Raw genomic sequence first — 27,598 nt, forward strand, 5'->3', positions numbered from 1 at the left:
TCTGTTGTCTGTCAGCTGGTAAAACTGCTTTATTGCCACAAAGCTACAACAGAAACCAGGCTACATATCTATCTTTGAAGAAATTTCATTCTGATCCATTTTACTACTTACATTAAATGCTCTCTGGCAATCTGCATAGATACTTGAAAAACACACTTTCAACAACAGAAAAGTGAACAGAAATCAGTCATAGATTTGCTCCTAAAAGCAGGAGTTAACTAACACTCATTTACTATGTATACCTATGTATATTCAAAATCTGTTCCACTAATTGTGTCTTCTCTAGCAAAATGTATTTCAAAGAATCAGCCATTTTTCTTTATCTTCTCATCAAGAAGTAAAAGGTCCCCCAGAATAACACCTTTGTATAGGAGGGATTTAGCATGGCTCATTCATACAAATGTGAATATTGATACAAATTCATATGAATGTGTTTGAAGCTGTAAGCCTTAAACATAACCATGGGCATTAAGAATAATAAGAGATCATTTCCAAGAGGCACAGCTGCGAGTCTGTTTCTAGTACTTCCTATCACTAAAACCAGATGTTAGATGTAAGTCTCTAACCTTAGCTCCAGATGCGAGCGTATCCATGAAAGTTCTTAGGTATTTATACTAGAGGTCAAACCCAGTGCTGCCTCACTGATATAACCTGCTGTCCACAACTTCACCTGGAAGCCCATTAGATGGTTTTGCTTCTGTCAGGATGATGAAGTGGACACAGTGCCAGTAATACAACAGGAACATGAGTTTTTACTCCTTCATTTAGAATGCTGGTTTCCGCAAGTCTATGTCATCAACCCATGCCTCATTTCCCCTTCTGTAAGTCAGGGATATATATTTTTACCTGTGAAATACATCAAGCTGTGTTGATGGCAAGGGCTACAGTATTTGAGTGACAGTTTATTCTGTAACTAATCCAAAGAAGTTATTTTTTCTTTATTAATCCAAATTACTCCTGAAACTAATTAAGATAAAATGGAGATAGATTTTTAATAGCCCACCATTATATGTTCCCAATTGTAAATAAGCCACCATTAAATTAAAAAAAAAAAAAATTGAAAAGGGAACATTACAAAACATAATGAACTATTTGAGAAATTATAAACTTAAATTTTTTTCACAAAATTACTGGCAATGTCAAAGGACAGAAATAACAGAAATCATAAAAAAACTTGTAAACTTATAAAACAAAATGTTTTATTAAAGAAGTTTTGTCATTTAATATTATTTCCTAAATTAGCTCTTAAGATTTGAAGGCCTGCCAGTGTACAGTCACATAATATAAATTCAGTAATTAATGTGAAAACAGTCAAGCTGAGTTACAGTTGAAATGAAATTGTAAAATGTACCAGAGCTTGTAATTTTTCTGAAGTAACAAAAATTTCTTCTGCTTCATATCTTTTAACGTATCATTTCATAGCTATTTGCCTCTTCTCAGAATTATGCAGTTATTTGGCATCAAATGACAAATACAACATTTGACAATTACGAAGGGTGTTGTAATGAATGATCACCTTCGATGTTTCATGAAAACAGCCCCTTCAAGTTACGATGATGCACACTTCACAATGGGATGCTAATTAGAGATGAGTCAAACCAGCCAGGCATAAAGTAGATTTTGTAATAATTATATCAACTAGCTATAGCCAGATGCTATGAAAATGTGACCTTCTGATCTGAATCAATGGCCATACTTTTTAATAATTGGAGTAGATAGTAGAGAAATTAAGAATGTATATGGGATGTACAAGTTCTTTGTTAGCTCGTGGTTTCAAACCTACCAGCTGCCACCTCCCAAAATAATATAAAGCCACTAAATAATGTGGTGATAGGTTATACCACAGTGTAATAACAGGTTATGTAAGGAGAGTGGTGATATGACCCCTTTTTCTGAAGTTTGCAGGGAAGATATGGGGTGAAATGGAGTGGCTGAATAAGTGAAAGAAGTAAAAAAAAAAAGTCACAGTCAAGGTTCTGTCTGTCAATTGGAACAGTCAAACCCATATTCTAGTCCATGGTCTGGTCCAAGGCTGTTTCTGCATTTTGTTAATTGTCTTCTTCATATAAAATATAACTGGATATTCAGGTCTTCTTCAGCCACTGATTCTCTACATAAAATTTTGACAAGTGAATTGAAAACTTGGTATCTCACAGATCTAATGCTTTGGCAAAACTCATGTAAATATCTTCAACAGAGCAAAAGTATTCATAACTGCAGCTGTGGATTTAGGCACCTAAATTCCACCCAAATGCCTACTTCATGCTTTTCTGCTCATTAGTGACACAAAACACCAGAATTTTTTTCATCAGTTACATGTTCAGTATTTTTCCTTAAAACTGAAGTAGAACCAAGACGCTTAATGAATATCTCAGCTTTCACTTAGTTTCTGAGAAGGTATCTAAAGTGTTCAGAAATCAGAAAGCAAATTAACCCATCCGCATTTGTTACTTCTAGACTTCAAGTGATTGTCATGTGATATTCACATGATTTATGATTTTTGAATTTGTGACCACCTAATAAACTTTGTCTTTTCTGTTTGCATATTTTTCAGTATCTGGTAGGTGTGGAGCTCTCACGGTGGATTCCGTGGTGCTCTCAGGCTGTGATGTAACCTTGTCACAGTCGTAATTTGGAAATGGCAAGTCAAGTCTATTGAAATGGCAGAATTAGAACTCTTCCATACCTTAGTTTGTGGAGACCTTCTGGTCATCTGCTAAGAAACTGAAAAACCACAAAATGCTACTGACTCCATCTAGTTTCTGAAGGAAGATTTCTATTATCTTTGCTAGAAGGCCTTTAGTCTAGACTAAGGTGGAGTCTCTATCTTTCCAATGACCGTTGCCGCTTCCTAATTGCAGTGAACAGTCCCTGTTAGAAATTTACATTCTGTTTCACAGCACTGAGCTTGAATGATAAAGTCTTTCATTTTGCATATAAGTAACAGATGAAGGCATTAGTACAGTCCCTCAGTGACTCATTAAAAGATTTTAGTCATTTTAGTGCACTTTTCATGCAAACAATGACTGCACATTGTTCTCTCATTAAAAAAAAAAACAAAAACAAACAAAAAAACCCCACCACAACCACCAAAACCCACAAATGTTTTAAATAGGCTCCAAGTTCTTGGAAGAATAATCTATTGTACCTTCATTTAATTCAAGCAAAAACAGCTTTCTGACCTATTCTTGCATTCAGTAACACTCCCCAGAATTTTGCCGTTGAGTACAGTGAGGAAAAAGAATACCTAATCTAATATATCCTTCAGTTTATAAAATTCTAAGTCAACAAGTTTAACATGGTGCACATCTGTTAATTCATTTTTATATATAAAATAGAAGGACCCGAACACATAGAGTAGACAGAGGTAGGACATTAACAAAAGACTGCAGTGCTTCTTTTTCTTCAGTATTATAAAAAATAAATCCTTGTTTAAGGATATCATTAACTTGGTATTATTAACTTGGTAATTGCAAGCCATTCTTTTTGGAGGTATATGTTGCACTCAGGGATGTCAGAATAGAGGCAGAATAACTGGACGATAGCAAAGGAAAGTATTAATAGTCTCTGCCAGATCCATCATCAACCACAGGCAATTCCTGCCACCTCACATTTTTAACCATTCAACATCTATATTCTGTTGCCCCAGCCCATCAGAGACTGGAATGATAGTGTTCAAAAATTAATGGCTTTCCAAAGGGCTTATCATTCATGAGTTGGCAAATGTGACTGACATTGCAATCTAATGAAAACAGCTGTGATATTATTAAGCAGTCATTCTACAATTAACTTGCATTTTCAGACAAGTTACACTGCAATCATATGAAGACTATACTGCAGAACCTTCCTGCCCATTTATCCCATTGATAACATATTATTAAATGGAAACATTTTGCTCATATCCTGCCAAGCCATTCCATGGACACCACTGAAGGACCAGTGATTAATACTGCTAACAATTCTTCTTACTAGTCTTGTTCTCTCATTATAAAATGCTTATCTTCTTGACCTTTCTGCATCAGAGGCCCCCAGGTGAGGAGGCTGAGAATTCTCCCTATCAGTATTCCTTTTAAAGCAAAATTAACAGTTTTTGCTGATTCAATGCGCTTCCATTTTTGATGCCTAGCTGGGAATTTACTTAGGGGAAGAGATAAATATAATTTGCAGCAAGGGCTTAGCACAAGTCACTTTGTGACACGAGAACATAGACACTCAAGGTCACTCATCACTTCTGAAAATCTTGTCCCATCTAAGTGCAACAAATTCGCGGGCATGATTTTAAACAGCTGCTGTTGCTCAAGACATTTTACATCTACCTATCTGTCTACATTATACACAAAAAACATTTTATATATTTCCCAGTTATTCAAGAGATCACGAGAAAAAATATCTGTGCTGAGCTTCTGCAACACATGCCATAATAAATACACCCCCAGCTTCAAGCCTTGTTTATTTCTACAAGGCTTTGCCATTAAGGGGTTTTAGTTTGTTCCAGTGTGCTTTCTCCTCACATCAGATTCAGAATGGTCTTCCCATTTATCTTTTCTTTTCTACATTACTGACAGTCTTTTTAACTTTGAACAACATTATCACAGTAGTAATCAGTGTTCTGCTGAAACTCCAGGGATTCAAGAGATACTCTTAAATCACATTACTCAGAGGCTCCTGCCCACAATTTGGAATAAATTTCTGTATTTGAAGAAAGTAAATATGTAAATCATGCCTGTGATTCTTCATCAAATGGAGAAAAAAATTACTTCAAATAATGAATCAGAAAGCAAAACAGCAAGAGAACTGGAAAGAAAGACAACAGCAAGATAGCTGGAAAGAAAAATAAAAATACATGAGAGACTGAGAGGAGAGGAGAATATGATGGAAAAAAATGAGAGAGGACTAGAATTAAAGGCAATGATCTAGAAAAAATCCTGACAGCTTTAGTGGGTTGTCAAAGAAGATCTCCAAAGGCTCCAAAACAAATGAAACAGAAAAGCAGAGCCATAGAAATATATATAGAAATAGAGTGAAGTATCTCCTTTGTTATTTCAGAATACCAAAATCAAACTACTTTGCCTAATAAACTAAAAATGTTGTTTATGAAAAGCTGCTTTAGTTTATCACATCTGCAGCCCATACTGGTTCCAAAGATGAATCTCCATCAAAATTTATCCAGTCTATTTTTCCTGGAAAAATTTCCTAGCTTCCGTGGTCTCTGATAGTAAGAAACCACAATAATCTTATGTTTTCCACGTTCCTTGGATACAATCAAGTTGATTAATGACTCCATTTATCTGCACTACATACAGTAAATGTGTACACATGTGAGTACATGCATACGTGGGACTTCTTCCCATGCTGGTGAGGAGGAGGAATATGTTTTCTTAATATTATCAGTTGTAATCAACGTATCTACAATACCCAAGAAAAACATTTCAGAAGTGAAAAGTGAAAATCATACTGGAGGACTCCCCTGTAGCCCTTAAACCCTGACCTATATCAGGATGATGTGGTACCATCAAATGAATGTGGGATTGACTGGGTCTTCTGATACTTCACTACATCCTCAGGCACAGGAATAAGTTTGTTTCTTTACACAAGAGGAGAATGCTTATTTCTCTGATATTCACATCTGCTTTTATGTGCCTTTGTGGTACAGAATACCTCAGCTCAGGTACATTTAAATTAGAAGATGAAGTTTGTAACTAATGAAAAAGCAACAGAGGTTATTTTCCATTACCTGTCTAAAGAAATTCAGCTTTAAATGACAAAATCAGATTAAGTTTAAATGGGAATTAACATATGGACTAAATGACTGAAGTCATGCTAAAAATCTTTCAATATTAGCCCGGTATCTATCCATATTCATACTCATACACACATTGTACCATACTCAATATTGGGAAAAAAAGCATTAGAGAAGCCTTTTTTCCACAATAATTGTCACCCATGAGAAGTGCTAAAAATACAGCCATAAAAAGCAATCTGTTTCTGTGAGTTCTGTGTTTCTTTTCCTCCCCCTTCCCTATCCTTTTTTTTAATTAAGGTCTTTTTATGGAAACTAGATTTTATTTCTCATGAGTTAGTCTATTCCTACTGCTCCTTCCATATCTTTGGTTGCAATCCCAATGTTACCTGGTATTTCTACACCCATTAAATGTATGGAGTAGCAGCAACAAAAATGAAGGGCTGGCACAGGTTCTGTTTTCAAGCTAACATCCAGATGTTACCACATAATTACGTTTCTTCTACAAATATCCTCGTATATCTAACATTAAAATGTCTTTTTATTTTAAGGTTATTAGTCAATTAATGGGAATCATACAAATCATCTCATCATGTCCATAGTACATGGACAAAAGGAATGGAAAATTAATAAAATTATGAAGAAAAATATTGTACCTCTTTGTTCTCAGTTTTCTGCATTTTTCTCTGTTCCCATCTTTCACAGCCCTCCCACAATTACTGCCCCAAAGTTCAGTGCTCTACTGATAAATGGGGCCAATATATCACTAGTCCATAAGATGAGGTAGATACTGCATGAGGTCTACTATTTTGATGTTTGTGCCAGCAAAACTTTCTGATTTTTTCTTGTATTCAAGCTCTGTAAAAAAATAAAGGAACACCAACCTGTGTTAGACATTATAGACAACATGTTTTTGTGGTGGGTTTTTGTGTGTGTGGTTTTTTTTAAGCTGAGTTTGAGAGTTTTAACAATTTTAACCTTGGGCTGCAGGCAAGTTACACAAAGACCTCCAGACCATGCATATTACCAAATGAGTGCTAAGTAATTTTTTGTTTGTTTGTTTCTGTTCTACATAAATTTTTGCTTAGGAGAAAAGGAGGTTATATTCATATTTAGGATCATTCTAATTTATTCAGTATCTCTAACCCTAATCCCATCATTTTATATTTAGATTATTTGTCAATGATCATTGCTCCTTGTGTCCTGATATTTATGTTTTAATTGGTATGTAAATTCTTAATTTGAAAGATCCTACCTGATACAAATATTAAGAAAGGGAGATTTCCACCAACTATTCAGCTTCTATTCATTTCAAATTAAGCCTAGAGGGCTCAACACAATGTAAGAGCCACGCTCAAAATGCTTACTGAAGTCAATGTTTTTGTTTCTGAGACTGGACTTTTGCCAAAGGAGTTAAAATTGCTGTAAGGAGAGCATTATGCATTCTTGAATGCTTTTCATTCTCATTTGTTTTATACAGTTTCATTTTTTCTTTCTTTTTGGAAATCTTCTGTATAATATAAGGGACAAGACCTAGGATTTCTATAGATGTAGAATCCATTAGGATCGCTAAAAATATCTAAAATGGGTATTACTATTAATTCTGCAGGCAGATTCTGTATTGTTACCTTGTGCCATAGGAGCACTGAGAAGGCACCAGAAACCAGCCAGATTTTTTCTACCAGGTTTTCTGTCTGCAGACATGAGTCTTTAGTAGGTGTACAGTTAGTATTATGATTTCTACTATTACTCATCTGACAAAGTGTGCAATTCTCCTGTTCTCTTTGGGCTTCTCTAGGAGACCCAAAATCTCCTAAAGCAGATCACACTTAATTTTCTTGATTTAAACAAAAGATGAAGCCTTAGCATTGAATGCTCCTGATCTAAAGAAAGGCTTTAGAGACCAGTATGTCAAATATAAGAAATGTAACTTGTAATAAATAAGGCATATGAACAAATAACAGTAAGATTAAATAGATCATCCAAAAGTCTCAAGCAGAGACTGTTGTTTATTATATATTTGTAATTTTGCTAGAACACTAGAGCTCATCTCTTTGGTGATATTAAACATAAACATTAAGTAAATACAACCAAGACTAATATTACTAGGTTTTAGAAAAAAACAATGCTATTATGAATGATATGTGTTCACTCTACAGCATGTTCTTGCTTATTACTGCTATTAGAAAAACAATAAAAAAATACTACAATAAGCATGTTACAATACTTTTCTCTCTTGCCAACTGTTTAATAATTAGTTTGTGTTCAGTGTGATGGAAAAGTACACAATTATAACAGTGCTATATGTGCAAATAAAAACCACAAGCAAGTTGTTTAGCTATTTTAGCAAAAGTATTGTAATTAACTGGCATTCAGGCATACACAATGCATGTCTAATTCTTCTTTCCACTGTACTTCTTTAGGACTAGCACAACAGACTGAAGTTTCTTACTAGCACAAGCTAGAATACAGACTGGCAGTTTGCTATTACCAAGCAGCTACTGAAAAATGAATTATTACTATTACACAGTTGGGGGAAGGGCATTGTTTGTATATTTTCCATAAAAACAAATTAAAAAATCTTTATAGATGTCATCATTAGTGGATGATTACTCTCGTTCAACAATTTATACTCTCTAAGCTGCTTGGGAACTGCTTCATCTATATTAGGTACCTGAAGTGCATTATTTTTGGTCAAGGTCACACAGCAGTTTTTCTGTTCCCTGATTTATTAAAGATTAATTCAAACAATAGGAAATGTTCTTAAAAATATTCCTCACTGATGCATCTAAACACTACCACAACAATAGCAGCAGGATTAGTCATCACCATGCTGGTCTCATACTTCTCAGGGAGAGGGTGAAGAAGGCAGAATGGGACACTGAGAGGACAGACCAGTTCAATAAAGCATCTAAATAGGTGCTGAAATTTAAGTCTGTCATTAAGTGGAGTTTTACTTTACTTAACTTTAAACTTGCCTTTGAAGGAAAAAAAACCTCTCAGTAAACACTAAAGCAAGAATTTAAAAAATCAAAAAGAGAACACTTTAAAAAAAATACCACCAAAACCCTTACTGAAAATTACCACAAAAATGTAGAAATAGGTGTGGAGGGGACCCCAACAGGTCAAAGACACCTCTTGCCCATCCCCATTTATATAAGAGAACCAACCATGTCTAAAACATCCTTGAGAGATGTTTGCCCAGAAATGCTCGCAGGTCCCACTACCACTGCTTCCCCAACCTGATTATTGAATTCAGTTGAGTCCTCCTATGAGCTCCAGAACCATTACAAGACTAGGAGTCCCTCTCGGTTATCCCTCTTCACTCAGTTCACAGCCCCTTCCAGAAGACCACACAGTAGATATAATCCTTCCCAATCACTTTAAGCTCACGTGATATGAGCTATGTTGGCATAAATTTTAGCTCTGAGGTAAAAGCACAGGTAGCAATAACTGGCAAAAAAGCTCTTCAATAATGTCTTTGTCACATATGAAAAAATACATTTAGGTAGCCCTAGCAAAAATACTGTGTTGACGAAAATGAGCAGGAAGCCAGAATTCAAATTGCTGAGTAGCTCTCTAAAATGCCTGCAACTACAGAGGCTGTGCAGGTGACTGAAATGGCCACAGAATCTTGGTATCATTAGCGTAAGTAAACACTAATGGGCAAGAACTGACAATGGCAAAATATTTCCAGAAAACAAGTTGGTTAGCATTCACTAAGAGAGAAACACTTTGAGGTATAATTCATCTCTTTTCAAAAGTGCAGTTGTTGCAGTGTTTTGCAAAAACAAATCATTAATACCACCCATAGATGCAGGAACTGAGTTGCAGAGATTAAATGAGTTGACTGCAGCCATTTAGCAAGTTTGTTTGGAAAGTAAATATAGTCTGTGTGTTCATCTCCTGAATATGCCAGCCTGAACATTGGAGAGAGCTTTTGCAGGTTCCTTTCCACTGTCAGTAACTTGGGTTCCCTTCTCAATTTTAGTACATCAATTCTAATTCTGGTCCAGTGTATAGTCAGTGAAATAAACAGGTATCAATCATATGATATGGACTGAAAAACCAAAAAGAGTCTGGTTCATCATGCTCAGATTTGATATTGATGTCAATTACTATCAGCTGTGATATCTCTGCTAAATTAACATGAAAGTTGCACACAAATGAAGGGCAGTTGGAATCGCTCAATTGACATTACCATAATGTGAAAAAAACATTATATACTTTTCTTTATTTTCAAATAAGTATTTTGCATGCCAAAAAAAAATGTAATGATCACTTGATTGTAAAAATCTAGTTAAGATCAGAAATCACAACTGTAACATCTGCACTAAGGGAAATACTGCAAAAGGAAAAGTTGCTGACTGTTAAACTCCTCCAGTATTAGGTTTTCCTTATATCAAATAATATTTGAAGTATGAAGCATAACCACTTTCCTAAATAAAAAAGTAAAGTACAGTTGCCATGGAGACATCATGAGTTGCCTTAGGGCTTGAGGAAACACAATTAGCCTACAGGATGGCTTTCAAACACTTTAATTTAAACCTTTTGGAGTTTCAGCAATGTAGTGATCTGCTGAAATTATTATTTGTGCTCTCTGGGGTTTTTTTTTCAGCCAATATATATTACCGTGTGTTCAAAAGTAATGATTATGGTGGAATAGCTTTCATTCTGATATTTTAAATTGAATTTATGGAAGGGAAACTTTCAGCTTTGACTTTTTAACACTAAATTAAAAAATACAACTAGTTAGCACAGAAATCTTTTTTCTCTTCAAACCTTTCTGATTTTGCAACCATGCAAATTAATTTTTCTTTTACACAGATTGCTTCTAGCAAAAAAAAAAAAAAAAGAAAAGAAAGGTGTTCCACACTCTGACTCAAATATTACCTGAAAAACTGCTGCTTGCTAACTTTCAGTCTGTGAATCACAGTCCTTGTTCAACAGGATGCAACAATGGGCAACAGAAACCATGAGTTCTGCAGAAGTATCTGTAAATTCCATGTACTAAAGACTTTATTCTTTGGAAATATTTACAACTTTCGTATTTATAAAACTTAGTAACTTTGTGGGTTCTTTTAAAAAAAAGAGATTGGACTAGACGATCTCAAGAGGTCCTTTCCAACCTCAGTGATTCTGTGATTGTGAGTGCAATGTAAATAATCTAGTTGGGGTTTCTGACATGATATCAGCTGCACACAAAATCAGTAAGTACACAAGCACACATACATATAAGAGGAAGTACATAACAGAGAGTAAGTTTAAACCAGTACTCACTAACAAGCTGCATTGTCAGACTAACTTTACAGTTAGGGATGTGGTTTTTATCAGGTTTTCTGACACCTGCAAATCTATCTGTGAACACACTCACTAATATTCTGTGCAACATCCAACATTCAAACATAATTCTCCCATCCATCATCTTGTTTATGTCACATCTTCTGTTAAATTCTTGTCCATTACTCTGACCACTGCAAGGTGTGTAAAAGGACTATAATCGTCAAAGCTCAGTCTGGCTGGAGAGGGCTATTTCAGCACAAGAGCTGGGAATATTTCTGAGGGTACACAAGAGGCTTTCACCTTGCAGGGCCTTTACGCATGAAGGTGCTGTAAAATAATAGTAGGATGAAGATGCTATAGCACTACTTCTAGGACTGCTGGAGAGAGTTACCTTAACTTGTGTCACAAACTAAGCCAATATGCTAAGCTCACCAGGACACTGTACATGGAGACCAATGGACCAAACTGTCAGGCATCTCATTATTTTAAACTGAGTGAGACAGGGAGAGACAATTTCTAGTTTCTGAGGCTTTGGAGCATACAATGGGTCATCAAGGTTGTTTTCATTATGGGCTGGCAATGACAAGCTGTCCCTGGCCACATTCCCTCACAGCTCTGCCAAGGTCCATGTCATTCATAATTTACTGCTTCAGAAGAAAGGGATTTTGTAAGCACAGGACCTTTGGTCTACACAGCATTAGTAAGGCTCGGTCGGAGCGACTTTGTAGAGCAAAAACTACTGCTGAGGACCTGACACCTACACTCTTTGACAGTCATTTGAGTTCTGTTGTTCACAACATGTTTTATGCATACATGTGTGGTTTAAATTCCCTTTGCATCTATATACTAACAGCTTGTAAAAAGTAACTGTATGGGGTCTGGCTGAGCCCCATAGCAGCCCTCATAGTGCTGTGCTTGTATGGGTAGCTAGAAAGGTGGTGATAACACACCGGTGTTCTGACTACTGGCAGAGCAGGGTTTGCACAGCATCAGGGCTGTCTCTCCAGCCTTCACCCTCTCTCCCCGCCAAGTAGGCTGGGGCTGGGCAAGATCTTGGGAGGGGACAAAGCCAGGACAGCTGACCCAAACTGACCAAAGGGATATTCCATACCATATGACATCTGCTCAGACAGAAAAGCTAAGAGAAAGGAGGAAGGAGGAGCATTCATTATTTATGTTTGTCCTTTGAAGCAACCACTAAGTGTACTGAAGCCCTGCTTCCCAGGAAGAGGCCAAACATCACCTGCTAATGTTAAGTAGAGAATAACATCTTTTGTTTCCCTTTGTGACCTTTGCTATTGCTTCATTAAACTGCCTTTATCTTGACCCACAAGAGGTTTTTTCACTTTATTTTCTTCCCCTCCATTCTACTGGAGGGGAGTGTTAGAGCAGCTTGGTGGGCACCTGGTGTCCAGTCAATGTCAACCCACCACATAACATCACATTCTTGTCATAAAGTGCTACAAAGAGTAGAATTATGTTCAAGCATATTCCTACATATTTTCCATTCTCACAGACAGAGGAGACCATTACCTGATTTAGTCAGCAACCCAAAAAACCCCAGTCATTAATTTATAAAGCCTGATCAATTAAACTATCTGTAAAAGATGTTAGGTACAAGAGAAATGTACAATTGGCAGTGTGTTAATAAGAATTGTGAAAGCACCGGTATACTGAATGTAAGTGAAAGTTAAGGATGGTATACATTAACAAAAGTCAAAGCAGACAAATATAAACAGTAGTAATATTTCTGTGTAGAAAGACCAATAGACTTAAACATCCTGCTGTTTTATTTTATTAATCATTATGTTCATTTAAAGCACCTTATAAATACCCTGCTTTGGGATAGTTTCTCTCATTTTTACAGAAAGCCATTAGAAAAATACACATTTGAAGTGATTTAACAATGGCATTCATTTAAATATGATAATTATTTTAGACTACCTCTGTGTTTTCATTATAGGAAAGTAAGTGGGCACGGAATAAGCACTAAGATGGTAGGTGAATCTCACATGATTTTAAATGACATTTTTTGATATGGCAACTTTGCCTCCATTGTTATCATACAGGGGTTCTCTGCATGCTAATTTCAGCCTTCCACAGATGATGCCTATGAACTTCGCACTTGTAAAATCTCCAGCATCAAATAGCAGATGTTCATATCTGCATTGAGATCATGGCAAGATCATATTCTCCCACAAATGTCCTTGGTAGTGAAAAGTTAGGCATCAAAAAGAACTACCATAAACAGATTTGAATTAAGACATTTACCGCTTTTAGTTAAACTTTCAGTGAAGAAAACAGTATTTTTTCTCGGCCATTATCCCAAGTCATCTCTCATTAGAAAACAGTAATCAATGACTTGTGGAGAAGAATATAATTCCAGCACATAAACACTCTGCTTCTGATTTGACAGTACTCACTTCATGATTATATAGACTGAAGCTGAATTCCGAAGCCTTCAGGACATCTCTGCATCTCTCTTTTATTAAGGGGTACATAGAAGTAATTCTAATAACTTTTTAACCTACATCTCTGTGTTGAGGTGCAGATCTAATGACACATTATTATTAGCAAGGTCTTTTGGAAAGAATATATGCTTCCAAACAGAAACCTCAAGAGATTAATCACTCAGGCTAAAAGCTGTTATGTACTTTTAACACTTCAGATGAAATGAGCTAGTTTTGACTGTTAGATCTACCTAAAACCTTTATATTTTTAATAATTTACACCTTCCTTTAATCGTCTGAACTTATTTCTCAAAGGAAGCCAATTAGCTTCAATACAAGTTTGCATATAATTTAATATAAATAAACACATATTTCTTGGTATGTTTTCAATGTAATGGCAACTCCATCTCACTTTTCCCCTTCTTTTCTTTAAAACAAGCTGATAGGTCATATCAAAGACTAATGCTCTGATCCAAATATGCAAAGAACAGGTCTCCAGAAATAATTTTGACTAGGAGAAATACGGATAAACGTTCCATGTGTACATTGGAATAATGTCATGTTACAAGATGTTTTGAGATCCTATGCTGTAAAACAGCACTAATTTTACAGCTATTACTTTTGAAGTGCAAATATAATCTCAGAAGACCATTAGTAATGGCACTACGCAATTGTTCATTTAACAGTAAAAATTATTTAAAAAAACAAATAATTAACCACACACATTAGAGTGGGTGTGACTTATGGATCAAACAGACTGCCTTTAGTCTGTGCTGCTGTGACTAACCCACTCCTGATATCCCAAATAGCTTCTTATAGTTGCACTGAATCACAGCATTCAATGTTGACAATCACAATCACACCAAAGTCTGCAATCTAAACATTATTCTACTTACTAGCAGAAGCTGAAGAAATTTTCAGTAAGTTAGCAAATAGCAAACCAACAGCTCAGGAACCCAGAAGAGTATAGAGTTTGTGAAAATTCAATAAAAATATAACACATTATACCTTGATTGCTACTAGCTTCTTCCCTATCCATACTAACATACACAGAATGTCAGAGACAACAGTGTATTCAGTTACACAGCAGTAGTAACTAACAGTCACTACTGCTGCAGAGCAGCTTTTAGCCCTGTTGCTGTCTAACCCCCCACTGATGTAAGCTACATTCAGGGAAGGTGGGCCAAGCCTGTAAAAGGAATGACTTCTCTGCAGAAGTGCTGGGCTTGCCAACTGAGCTACACTTGCCTTAGACACATCTCCCCTATTTCTTCTAGTAAAATACACAGTATAAGTCCACCAGGTATTTTACTTTTTGAGAGGAAAGATCTGATCAAAAAAAATTTTATCAAAGAAAGCCAAGTACCTAGACAGTAAAGCAATAAACCAGTACACTTGCCATCAACAAGGGAAGAATATTTCTTGAAATGTGATTCACAAAAGATATTAAATGGATATATTGGAACAGAATTGTGACTTTTAAAATTGTGAACAGCAATTTGGATATCCTTTTTAATGCAAGTGTCATCTTTTCTAAACTAAAAAGATAAATTCCAAGATAAATTATATCAAATATTTTAAAATAGACTTTTTAATCTCTCAGCAGATGGATAGGAGAGCTGTCTTCCTCCTTAGTCTATCAAACTCATGAGAAGTTTTTTCTCTACAACAGAAGTTCAGTTGTAGGACATTTTAAAAAACAAAGACTTCCTGAAAACAACACTGCAATGGTCCTGTAATGAGATTTCATGAGGTTGAACCTGGAAAGATTAGATCTTTCTTACATTGATCATTTTCTCTCCTATGCCCATAATCATTCAACCCTGTAGCATATTCCTGTAACATATGAAAGTATATTAACTTATATTAAATTTATATTCAATTTATTTTATAGTCTTTAGAAAAATCAACAAAGGCAGGCATAACAAGGGGAGAGAAGAACTGAATTGGAAAATACTGAAACTTTTACTAATGTTGGACAGGGTCAGAAGTGTAATTTTAATGGGTGACCCAGCAATACTCTATGATTTAAGAAACAAGTTTTCATCTTTCCTATTTTTCTTCAGAGTGTGCTTCATGGCTTAAGACAGATTCTGTGACTACTAAAATTTCATATATGCATGATGACTTGACTTTTTCTAAGACAGATTATTGGCCATACTTGAACTACAGAACACTTATATTCTGGAATATGACAATACATAAAGTCTGCCTTATTGGTTAAGGCAAGTTTTAAAGAGTATAATTAAAAATTTTGTACCTATTTACAATTTATTATCATCTGAATATGATTCTCATAAAGCAGAAAACTGTGTATCTAATAGTCTTAGAATGTGAATTAAAAAGTAATTTCAAATCCTTTTAAAGAGATATGTAATAAGTTATTACACCTATTCATCAATGATACCAGCAGTGATGAAGTGTCAGATAATTTAAAAGTGGATTTATGATATTCACATCTTATTTTCATGTATCTTACTCTGTTAAAGCATTGATCCCAAATTTACATCTGTGAAATTTTGAAAAATGAATTTGAGTCCAAAGAGAAAATAATGTGCCAAAAGAACATACAAAGCAAGCATTAAACAGAATTAATTTCACAAAATGACATTCTGATTGAACTGAAATAAAATCCAAAACCTGTAAATTCTAGCAGTTATTAATTTTTGAGCACAGCCCTGTAATAATTATAGCATTACAGTAATAATTACAAAAAAAATAGCAGTTCTTTTTTCATCTACCACTGCCTATTATCTACCAAATCTATTCCTTGTGATCCTCTTGACTTTTCTGTGATTCTCTTAACCTATCTTTTTGGTAGGATCATATCAACATTTGTAAACAGAACCTAAATTTCAAGGATCATGTGGAATCATGGGATGTAGGAAAACCTGCTTTATGTATAGGTGCATGTATGTGCAACAAACAATTTTATCAAAGAATAGAGTTGGGAGGCAGGAATTCAGGTTTTGCTTCTTCTACAGACTGGCTAATAACTGCTAATCTTGAGCAACATGTGTTTACTGACCAAGATACCATACAGCACAGAAAGTCCATGCGTAACTAATTCTGCCATCCATCAGGCCTCTTGCTATTCTGCAATACCACAGAGGCACAGTTCATTCCTTTACTGCAAAATTTCACTGCAGAATTTCAGACTAAAATAAAAACAGTAATAATGGTGTGAACAAAACGCAAACCAGCAAGCCTTTCTGAGTCTATAAAAGATCTGAAACATAAAGTGTAATAGATGTGCCCTATTCAGTTCAGGAATCCTTACTGAAGAAAATAAGTGTGTAAAAAACTACCACAAATTTCCTCTAAGTTGGCTGCTTAGGAACTACCACATGTAATTGCCTTACCTTATTTCTGAAACTGAACTAGAAGTTCCAATCACATACTATGGGGATCTTAAAAATGTGCTGAGATGAATAGGAGTCTTGCAGCACTGTGCTACTTCCAGCATAATATGTCTAGTGGATAACAGCTAAGCATGGACAAGAAATTGAATTTTGTAAATGCTGTGCCTATCAAACAACAATATCTGTACAAAGAGCTTCTTTTGCACAGTAAGATCTAGAGCATATTATCTTATCATAGGATTATAATCATCTTATCAGAGCCCTGACCGTGACAAAGCAGGTCTGCTATGATTTTAAAATGCCAGGACGACTAGACAGGAACAAGCTGGCAGCATACTCTGTAATAACTATCTCCTCAAAATACACTTAAACCCAAGAAATTGTCCATATATGAGCTACAAAAAATTACAAGTAAAAACTTGATGGAAAAATAGCGTAGGTGAGAAACAAAACCTGGTATATTTATTGAAACAAACACATAAGATGAATCAATGTGACTCAGGGAGTCCAATGGTATCTCCAGCTCTTTCATATTCACCAGGTTGTGCATCTGCTTATCAGAAACCTGAAAATGGCACATGAAAGCACAAACCATGAATATGTACTAATAATTCTTCAGTTTCATTTATTTTTACATTTTCAGAGAAGTGAAACCTGATAAAAGATTTTAGAATATAACAAGCCATGGTTTTAAGTGACACATTTTAGAATTAGAAATAAAATTGTGTTCTCTCAGAAAGAATACCAGTTGATTAACTGCCACCAAGAGAACTTTAAAAACAGAGAAACCTCCTGAACTAGGGCACCAGATATGCCACTATCCTAATTTGGCTAAGAATGACTACCAGATAAGTAAAAACCAAAAAATTCACAAAACTGAATCTTTAAAATAAGATTATTAATTAGATGCCAATGTAAGTGATAGCTAAAACCATAAAAAAATATTATATAGCCTGCCAACTTTCTAACAGGCCTGATGTTAAATCATGCAAAGCTGGTTGCTAGACCTGGTGACAAATAATATAAAAGATGAGAGACTTGCTCAAGAAATTGCTCCATAGCATGTAGATGGGGAGCTTTGTAAATTAATTCTTCATCAGTAGCTGCCTCAAAAAGCTATTCCTTCTTATTTCTGCTGAATAGGAAGTTTCCTGATGATGCATTGACAATGCTTCCTGGAAGAAACACGGGAATTTGCACACTCTGTGGGAACTTAACACATCAGTGAGAAAATCCTGTTCTGAAAGCTTTAATCTTTCTCACTGAATGACAGTTGTACTTCTAAGCTATCATCTGGAAAACAGCTTACTGGTATTCACATTTCTCTTTAGGTTTCTCAGAACAGACTGCCAGCTCAGAAGGTCTTGCAAACCGCTCCTCTGAATGCTTCTTCACATACTTGCTGTCTCCTCATATAACAATGAATTTGTAACATATTTAGTTGACCCCAGGTTCCAACCCCATCCCAGGTTATTTTGTGAAGAAAATGTACACCATGACATAGCTAGTTACCTTCAAAAGAATCCGTCAGTGTCTGCCAGAGATTCCAGTGCTTTGTTGTGCACAAATGACTTGTATGAAAACTAAAGAGCTGGTCAATGAATAAATTTATAGAAAGGTTTGGAAATGATTGTGACTACACTCAGAAAATTGATAGATCTCCTGTGAAACAACTGTGACAATCTCTAGCCTCTCACTTTTTATTATTACTTTTATTTTCTTTTTTTTCTTTTTGGCTTGTTTGTTTTGGGTTTTGTTAAATATGACAGCAGGGCAGCTTCTTCCTGGGAAACTACATTACAATAACAAAAGGGGTGAATTTACTGTTTGAGCCTCATGAACTTGACTGTGAAACTCAAAAATTAATATTTATAGCCACATGGTAAAATCCTCTTGAAACATACCAAATGTATAAATGAAAAGTCATAAAAATTCACAACAGGATAGAAATCCTGTGTGTTGGTTTTCTTTCCTGAAATGTGTAATTGTATTATACCAGTAATCTTTAGAACTCTTCTGGAAGTGGATCCAGTATTCTAAACAGTGAATAGGCCATTACACCTAAGAGTGAGTATTTAGTGCAGATCTTTTTGACAATACTGCTTTATGTACAAGAATTACCATTCTAGTACATGTTTTCATACATGTTATTGAAATAATCTACTTTGAATAAAATGTATTGGACAAAGTTGCAGTCTAAGCTACCTCATTCCTTTTATATGATGTCAAGGTACTTTATTTATATGTGTAGAAAATACAAAATACCATACTAGAGAGGACCAAGAACAGTAGAGAGGGCTTTTTGATTTTCCGGCGTGTATGTTGACTTTACATTGATGGTAATTACAGTTATATACAAGTAGAGGAAGTAACAAAACCATAGTTTTTCCAGTCCACAGACAGAAATATGCACTCTGATAAATCATTAGGGATTTGACCTACTGACTCCTTTACTGTTACAAACATGAACCTTCCTTTTGTAGCTAGTTCAGACAGATGGCAAGCAACCACAGTACGTCACAGGTTTTGCTCTGTGAGGCAAACATGTCTGAGTCAAACACCCCCAGAAAGCTTTCAAACCTATCTTAGAACAACAAAATTCTCCTGACTTAAAGAAAGCCTTAGAAGATGCAAAACTAACAGGGCAAATTTTATGACAGTCACTTCTCACCCTTCTATTACAGCAAGAATTTAAGAGCAGGGTAAAGTAATGGGAGCCGGGAACACAGCAAACACTGCCAGTTCTCCCTAAGCCAATATTTTGGACACTGCGGGAAAGAATACCTTTAATTCCAGCTCATGTTAACCAGGTGCTGCTGGTTAAGATAATTTTAGTGTTCAAAAGAAGTCCTGGGTTCTACCTAGCAAATATAACACAGATAACCTCAAAGTCTACTTCCTTTTCTTCCAGATGCAATTTAAGCTGTCTCAAGCTTTACCACAGATTAAGTACTTACATACGTGATTAGACCTTTAAATCTCTGCATAAATTTTTTTGTCCTTAATACTTTCCTTGCAAATGATATTGCTATTCTCTCAGTGTGATTGTGCAATGTTATTGAAACGTGAGCCTCAAAGAGTAATTGCACCCCATCTACCTTTTTGCACTGCTATAATAACAAGTTTTAGTCTCTCACCTGCAATTTAATCATATCCATACATTTAAAAAGACAGGAATACTATGCCTCTCCTATACTGGTCTACTTTATTATGTAATCCTTGCTGATAGTTTAGAAATTAATCTTTCCCAGGCTGATAGAATGTGAAAGAAAAAACACAGTTACCATCAATAATCTGTGCAGAAAATATTAACTTTACTACTTTTCTATATGCTCATTTATCTTTCAAACAACAGATCATCAAGACCTTATATTGGAACTGCAATATCGATCATACTTATTTGATTCAATTTAATGTAAAGTGTTCCACAAGTATTTAGAGTTGGATGCTGAGTTTTAATGTGAAGCTAAATTACCACATTATTTAGTAAAAGAATTAATCATTACTGCTTTTGAAGCAGAAGCCTTCTCCTTCCCTGCCAGGGTCTTTTCACAGCATGGTTCTAGGAGAACAGGAACATATATCTACTACACAGTATGTCACATTAACAGATTTCTCCTCACATTAGGTCATTTTACAAGTGGGCAGGGAAGCCAGACAACTTACCCACAGTCATCCAGAAAGTCTGTTATATGACAAGGATTTCAACCAGCATTGCCATGTTTTGGGCTGGACAACGCTTTCTCTTCATCTGTTCCCTAGCTCTGTAGGAAGAAATACTCAAGTTATGGATGTCTACACAGGAAGGTTCTCCTCATCCCTTTCCAGAATTCTCCTTCAACATCATTTCAAAGAATAAGGAATCTAGTGAGACTGTCAAGCTACACTTTGCCTCTTTTCTTTTGGAAGTAGGCAACAGACAAAGGGATAGTGAACAACACTACCTGTTTCCCGAGTACTACAGGCAAACTGAGTGTAACTGGAAAAGAACCCACCAAAACCAAAAAACCTGTGAGATAATGTAAAACTAATAAAAATCCCTGGGCATTTACCCTCTGTTCTCAACTGTTAGTTAAACCCATGTTTCTGAAATACCCGAGTCTCTCTCCTGAAAATGCATTTCCTCACTCTGTTAAAAATTGAGGTAATCCATTTTTTCTTAAATCAACAATGATTTTTAAAATGTAAAACATATACCATCTTCATCAAATACCTTTTGTATGCCTAAAAACAAGAACAAGATGTTAAGACTAATGAAATGGCCTAAAGGAACCAGCCAAAGGATGCATGATTAATGTATCACTTCCCTCAAAAATGTTGCAAAACTTATTTGTATCTATAGGTCTTTCACAGAGCAAAATTATTCCCCACAGTGATTTTTTTTTTCTCCCATCGGGAGTTATCAATTGCATTTTAAGTGCCTCATGTAACAGATCTTCCATCATTTCCCATGCAAAGTTGCTCTACAGTCTAGTAGCTGAAGATCCAGAATACACTTCCAAGTTTAGAATGCTCTTTACTTGGTGCCTGTTCACATAACCTAGTAATTAGCTTTTTTCTAAAATTTAATCCTCAGATGAACTTATCTGGCCCCAGTCCCATTAGAGGGCTGAAAGAAACCTTTAAAAAGACAACAGAGGATGACAGGCAACGTATCTCTTTTCACAGAGAAATATTGTATGAATTATTAATCTGACCCAGAAAAGATCATAATCAAAGACTAGCTAGGGCCCCTTGGGCACTGTTAGTGCATAATTCTACCCTCTGAATCTTGAAAGCTTAGGGAAGTGATACATGAAGGAGCAGAGCAATAAAGCAAAGTGTACGTCACTGATAGGAATTTTAAAGGACTATTGTAACATTTACTATAGTGTTACTTATATATAAGGATGTATTTTCAATTACTCCTCTATTAACATTTCTTTTAAAACACAGAGGAAGATATTTCTAATCACTTTAAAGTACTCTTGAACAATTCTATAATTTTGAAGGGTAGGGAACCCAAAGAAGTGTATCAACAGAATTTAAAATGTATTTATTAATTACAGTACCATTTCTTTAAAATTAACAAAACAGTTACAACCATATAAAAGAAAGACATCAAGAGGTTCTCAGCTTTATTCAGTGCTGAATACCATTAGCACTGTGGACATCCTTAGACGTGGAAACTGCCAAGTCATAACTCTGAGTGAGAGAAAAATAGAAAACAGGCAACTAAAGATTTTAACTCAAGCATATTAAGCAGCTGTAGTAAAGTTGCCTCTATATTTGTCTGCTATAAAAATAAAATGTTGATATGAGTTGCTACTGTATTTTTATTGCTCCTGGGAAAAAAGATATCTTTGATTACTATCTTCTTTATGAAATAATCAGAGAAATTACCTAAACCAATCCTGAGTTACTGATCTTGTTCAGATGCTCTTAACATGGCAGATCCTGCTAATACAGAATAAAGAAAATTGTATAAATCAGTATAAATGATTACATCTACAAGTAAGGAAAAGAGAGTGAAAACAGGAGACTAGGTTCTAGATCTTACAGTGCTTGACAGATTTTCAGCACTTGTATTGAATGAATTATTTCAACAACTGCCTACATGCAGGATATACTATCTATAGCATCTTGGATGGATAGAATCAAACAAAACAGACTTTTTTTTATCTACTTTCCTCAGAATATTACCATTATTACACTTGACCTGTATCAGTATACAGAAGGGCTGATGTGATGCCTTGTAGTTCATTTGCTCAAAGTATACACAAGTTGCCAGCTGCCTGCTCATCCAAACATGAATAGTTGGGATCATGTAAAACATTTTGAAAATGTAGCCAAAGAAAGGTATTTACACTACATGTCATCTGAGAAAGTCATGTAAGGCCAGTCTCTTATCTGAGCAGGTCTGAAATCTGCAAAATTGTCTAAAGGTTTCATAGAATCGTGGAATGGTTTGGGTTGGAAGGGACCTTAAAGATCATCTAGCCCCCATTCCACTGCCATGGGAAGGGACACCTTCTGCTAGACCAGGTTGCTCCAAGCCCCATCCAACCTGGCATTGAACACTGCCAGGGATGGGACAGCCACAGTTTCTCTGGGCAACCTGGTCCAATGCCTCACCACCCTCACAGTGAAAAATTTCTTCTTTATATCTGAGATATAATTTAATGAAACACAGTTTAGAAAATTTAGAAATATAGTTTAGAAATTTAGAAATGTAGAAATAGTTTATATATATGGAAATAATTTAGAAATTTAGAAATACAGTTTAACGAAATGTGAAACCTTTGCTGGTTTCTCCTGCCCCTATGGGATATACACATGGTGTAACATTTACAGAACCCTCAGGCTACTCAGCCTGATACACATTATTAGTTATGCAACAGATATAAGATTAATTATTTACAGAACATATTTAGTCAGGTACGTATTCCCTAATCTTTAAAATAAGCTTCCCATTTAATTAATTTCTCATTATTTTCAACCACATGCTTCCTCATAATCAGATTTCGAAACATAAATTTTGTTCTTTAAGTTCAACAACAAAAAGCAGAGATATGTATGAAGAAGCCTGAAGCTCCCATTCTCCAGGGGATGGAAAAATCTTTTGAGCTTTGAAGTAAATAAACCACAAATTACTAGAGAAGACCAGAGCAGCCAGCAGTTTTAAGTCTGCCAAAACTTAGACACTTCAGTATGCACTGCACTAAGATGAAACTGTTTAGTGTGTATCTAAATCATCCCCATATTACACATGGTTTTGTTTCAAAACATATAAGAGGGTGTACTTAGAGAATCCTTATTACAGTAGTTTCTGAGCACTTCACAACCTTCTATGGTTGTCGTTTTCCAAGGAAGTACTTTCACAGAGGTGAAAAGGCTCAAAGGTCCAGAAACTTGAAAGCCTGTCTTCTTGAAAGTGGTTTTCCCACAGTAACTCAGACATGCAGCATTAAAAATCTGCAGCACACCACGAGTGCAGCATACATTTGAGCATGGGTTTAATTTTCTTGTCCTACTCACTTTTTCATTAATAGTATCAGAAACCTTTAGAAGTCACATGAATTGGGTTTGGGGTATTTTTAGTTTATTTTCTACAGGCTGACATCAATGTTTTTGTTGTTTGGATTGCTCAGGAATCCTTTACGCAAACACAAGGACTGATCCTGCAAGGTGCTGAATTGTGGTTCTGATCCAATTCATCACAAAAGTGCAAGCAGAACTTCATACAGTCTGCTGAAGCTAAGTACGCGTTACAAAGTGCTTTGCTCATCTGGCACAAAAATTTTTAGCATCCAGCAGGATTCACCCCATACATTTAAAATTTCTCTATTGATATTTATTTGTGATGAGAAATATCTGTATGATAAGAAGAGGAAACTAACCTAGACACCAACATGAACATTCCTGGCACACAGTTCCTGTGCAAACTACTCTTCCCAGCCCTTGCATGGTCTCTCTGCCTGACAGCCACTGCTGTTAACTAGATTTATTTTTAAATGCTGCAAACTGCTTTTGGAGTTCCAGTCCCAGATCCTGATTTCCCTAATACAAAGCTTTGGAAAAAGCGTTGTGTAGAACTAACTCTCAACCATGTTATGAGATTATTTTTTTTCCCCAAGATCTTTCTGACATAAAAGGAATTTATTTTTAAAGAAATGTATAGACAAGAGACAAGACTGCAACAAATGCAAATTAAATGTTCAGAGGAATATTACTTGCAGGGTTTTTTGAATTTTATTATAACTTTCACTTCTAGCAGATTTAGGGGCAACAAACACCAAGCCAAAAATGTTACTGTTGATTTCAACAGGTTCAGTTGTAGTTGTGAAGTTGAATATCCCAGCATCTTTATAGCCTTCAAAATAATCAGAGGCCATAAGAATTCTAGCAATTACAGAAAATATTCTTTAAATTTGGAATCAAAATCATCCGAGCACTTGTGTCTGAAATCTCATCTAATATAAATTTCCCTTGAGTACAAAAAGTATTGCAGCCATGGGGGGGGGGGAATTGGCTATGCTGGCTTCATAATCTAACGGTAAGCACTGTTGGAACCCACTTTATTATTTCAGCTACAGTACAGTATTACTTTGCCCAGATGCAGAAACTGTCATGTGTCACATAACTCAGGCTTACTTTGGCTACTCCTGCAACTCTGCCAGAGTTCAGACCAGTTCTGGGAGAGGTCTGCAATCACAGCTACAGCTGACCTGGGCCTCTCTGGCATGTGTTGAACAGGAATTTTGATATTCCCTGAAGGTGCACAGGCCCAAACTCCCAAGAGGCTTCCTGTCATGCCCGCCCTAGTCATGGTTGTCACCTTCCATCTGATCTCAAGTCCTCTAAAAGCCACCAGTTGTTAGCTTTTCTGCAAAATACTAAGTAACTGTGTTGAACCCCAGCCCTTCTTTCCTGGACCCAGTTCCAAATTCAATTTCCCTTAGCTTTGCCCAGATGGATGCCTGCAGAGGCATAGCTTTCCCTAAGCTTTTTTTCCTACAGCCTTGTGGAGAAAAGGGTTTCATTCCTTTACTATCAGCCTTCCATGTTAATTTAATTGATTTTAGGAGCGGGTCTTCTAATAGCAATCTGCTACCAATCTCATCTAGAAGCCCAGCTTGCCTGAACAGTACCATAATTTAATTACCCCATTTTCTGCAAAACACAGCCAAACACACACAGAGAGACACTGCTTTCCTCCGGTCACCCACAAAACTAGCCTTATCAGTTTTTAAGTGTTTGCAACAGCACACTTGCTCTTGCATTCATTTCCCCAGAAGACCCCATATGGCCATAACAGTTGCCAGCACCCTCACCGGGCATGTTTTCCACAGGCTCCTGCCCAGCCACCATGAAGTTTATAGTGATTGACATAAAATTTGCCAATGTACACCTTTTTCTAGTGAGATAATGTGAAAACAAATACAATGACACATGGAGCATCGCAAAGCCCCACAGTTAGGGATGCAGGTGAATTTGGGGTAAATCAGCTGGAAAAGGGGTTTTGAGACAAAGAGCCCATGGGAGGAAGCTCGTTTCTCTGTTTGTGCTCTTAATCTCCATGTTTGTTAGTTTTCTCCTTATCTCACAAAAACAGAGATAACAACACTTTTGTGCAAGGAAAGACAATGAAATAATAGTTCTGAAAATGCTGAGATCGTCGTCCAGAATTGCAGAATATTATTCTGTGATATCTCAGTTTTCAGCAAAACTCATTACTGAGAACATATTTACAAGTGAATTACTCATCATCATTGAAATGTAAATAAAGAATGTGGAAAATAGCTGTGACCACCAAAGAACTAAATTAGTGTGAACTACACATTCCTAATAGACCTTCAGTGAACAAAATTCAGCCAGCATAAAAAAGTAAATAATAAATAAATTATCAATAATTTTTAAAGACTATCTTATTAGATAATGTCCTTTTACTTTCTGCTGATGAATTTTTAAATGGAAAATATTTTCTCACATCCCTGCCACAAATGCTGCTATTTTTTTTGTGTCCAGAGGCAGGTTGTCTCAAAGGATGTACAGAGGCAGAGATTAACTCACACAGACACATGTTCATCGGTTTTTCCACATAACCCTTTAATTGTTGCCTTTTTCCTTTGTTGCTCTCAGTAAAAGTGAAATGCAGCCTCCAATCACTTCAATTTTTCTGTTTATTGCAAATTTGAGCTTTAATGCATACTCCCTAGTACTCCATTGTACCCTTTTTGGCATTAAATTGAGTCGTATTAAACTCTTGAGTAAAAAATCTGGTGGTTGGTTTGGGGATTTTTTTTCTTTTTTTTTTTTAAACACCTTTTCTCATTGGGAAATGTGAGTAAAAATTCAAAATATTTTGCATGCTGAAAAGCAATGCACAGAAAGAAGGTATATGGATATATAAATACTGTAAGGTCTGATGAAGTCATCAAGAACTTGAGAGACAAATTTACCTGTCTGTAATTTTTATGTAGCTGGTATGATAACCCCTTGGTCTTCAACCTATTTATTAGTCCTCCCAAATCTGTGAATTTCTACCTCAAATATTTGTTGAGACTCTCATCATGGCCCCTCTGACTCTGAAACCCTTGGGACATTCTGTGCCAAGATTAAAACATTTATTTCTGCCTCCTGGATGAAAGTGGTTAAGAAGCTTTCTAACCTTTTAATTTACATTAATTTCAATTAATTTTATTTCTAATTTTGAGTGGTCTTCTGCTGTTCAGGTTTTTTATCAGAGTAGTGAAAGAGTGTTGTGGGGGAACCTAGTGGTGATGGGAGGCATACTAACTGCAGTTGGTACTGGGAATAGTACAAGAAAGCAAAGTCAATGACAAATTTATGCCAGATGAGACAAGATGGTGCATTGGTAATATATCTCAAGATATATGTTATATATATGATACCAGTTTATTTATCTCATTATTCTTTACTTTTTACATTTAAAAATCTAACAGTTCAAGTTCAGTAGTATGTATCAGGTGGTAGAAATTCTGTATTGGTAACTGGTAGAAAAAAAGATTCTTCCAGATTTTTAGAAAGCTTCCCTGCACCTACCACATGTACTAGATAGTACCATACTGGCAAATCATTTCACATATCGCACTATAGGAATTCTTAATTATACTAATTGATCAAAATTATTCTCCTTGTGTTTTATCAATCACAAAATGAGACCGGTCTTGAGTCACTCTTCAGACACAAAGAAAGAACATTTGAGCACTATTTTCTTATTATGCATCTCAGGAACCCCAGTGCCATGTTATCCTTTCCTG

The sequence above is a fragment of the Falco cherrug genome, chromosome 10, assembly GCF_023634085.1.
Source record: "Falco cherrug isolate bFalChe1 chromosome 10, bFalChe1.pri, whole genome shotgun sequence".
In the NCBI taxonomy this organism is placed as follows: Eukaryota; Metazoa; Chordata; class Aves; order Falconiformes; family Falconidae; genus Falco; species Falco cherrug.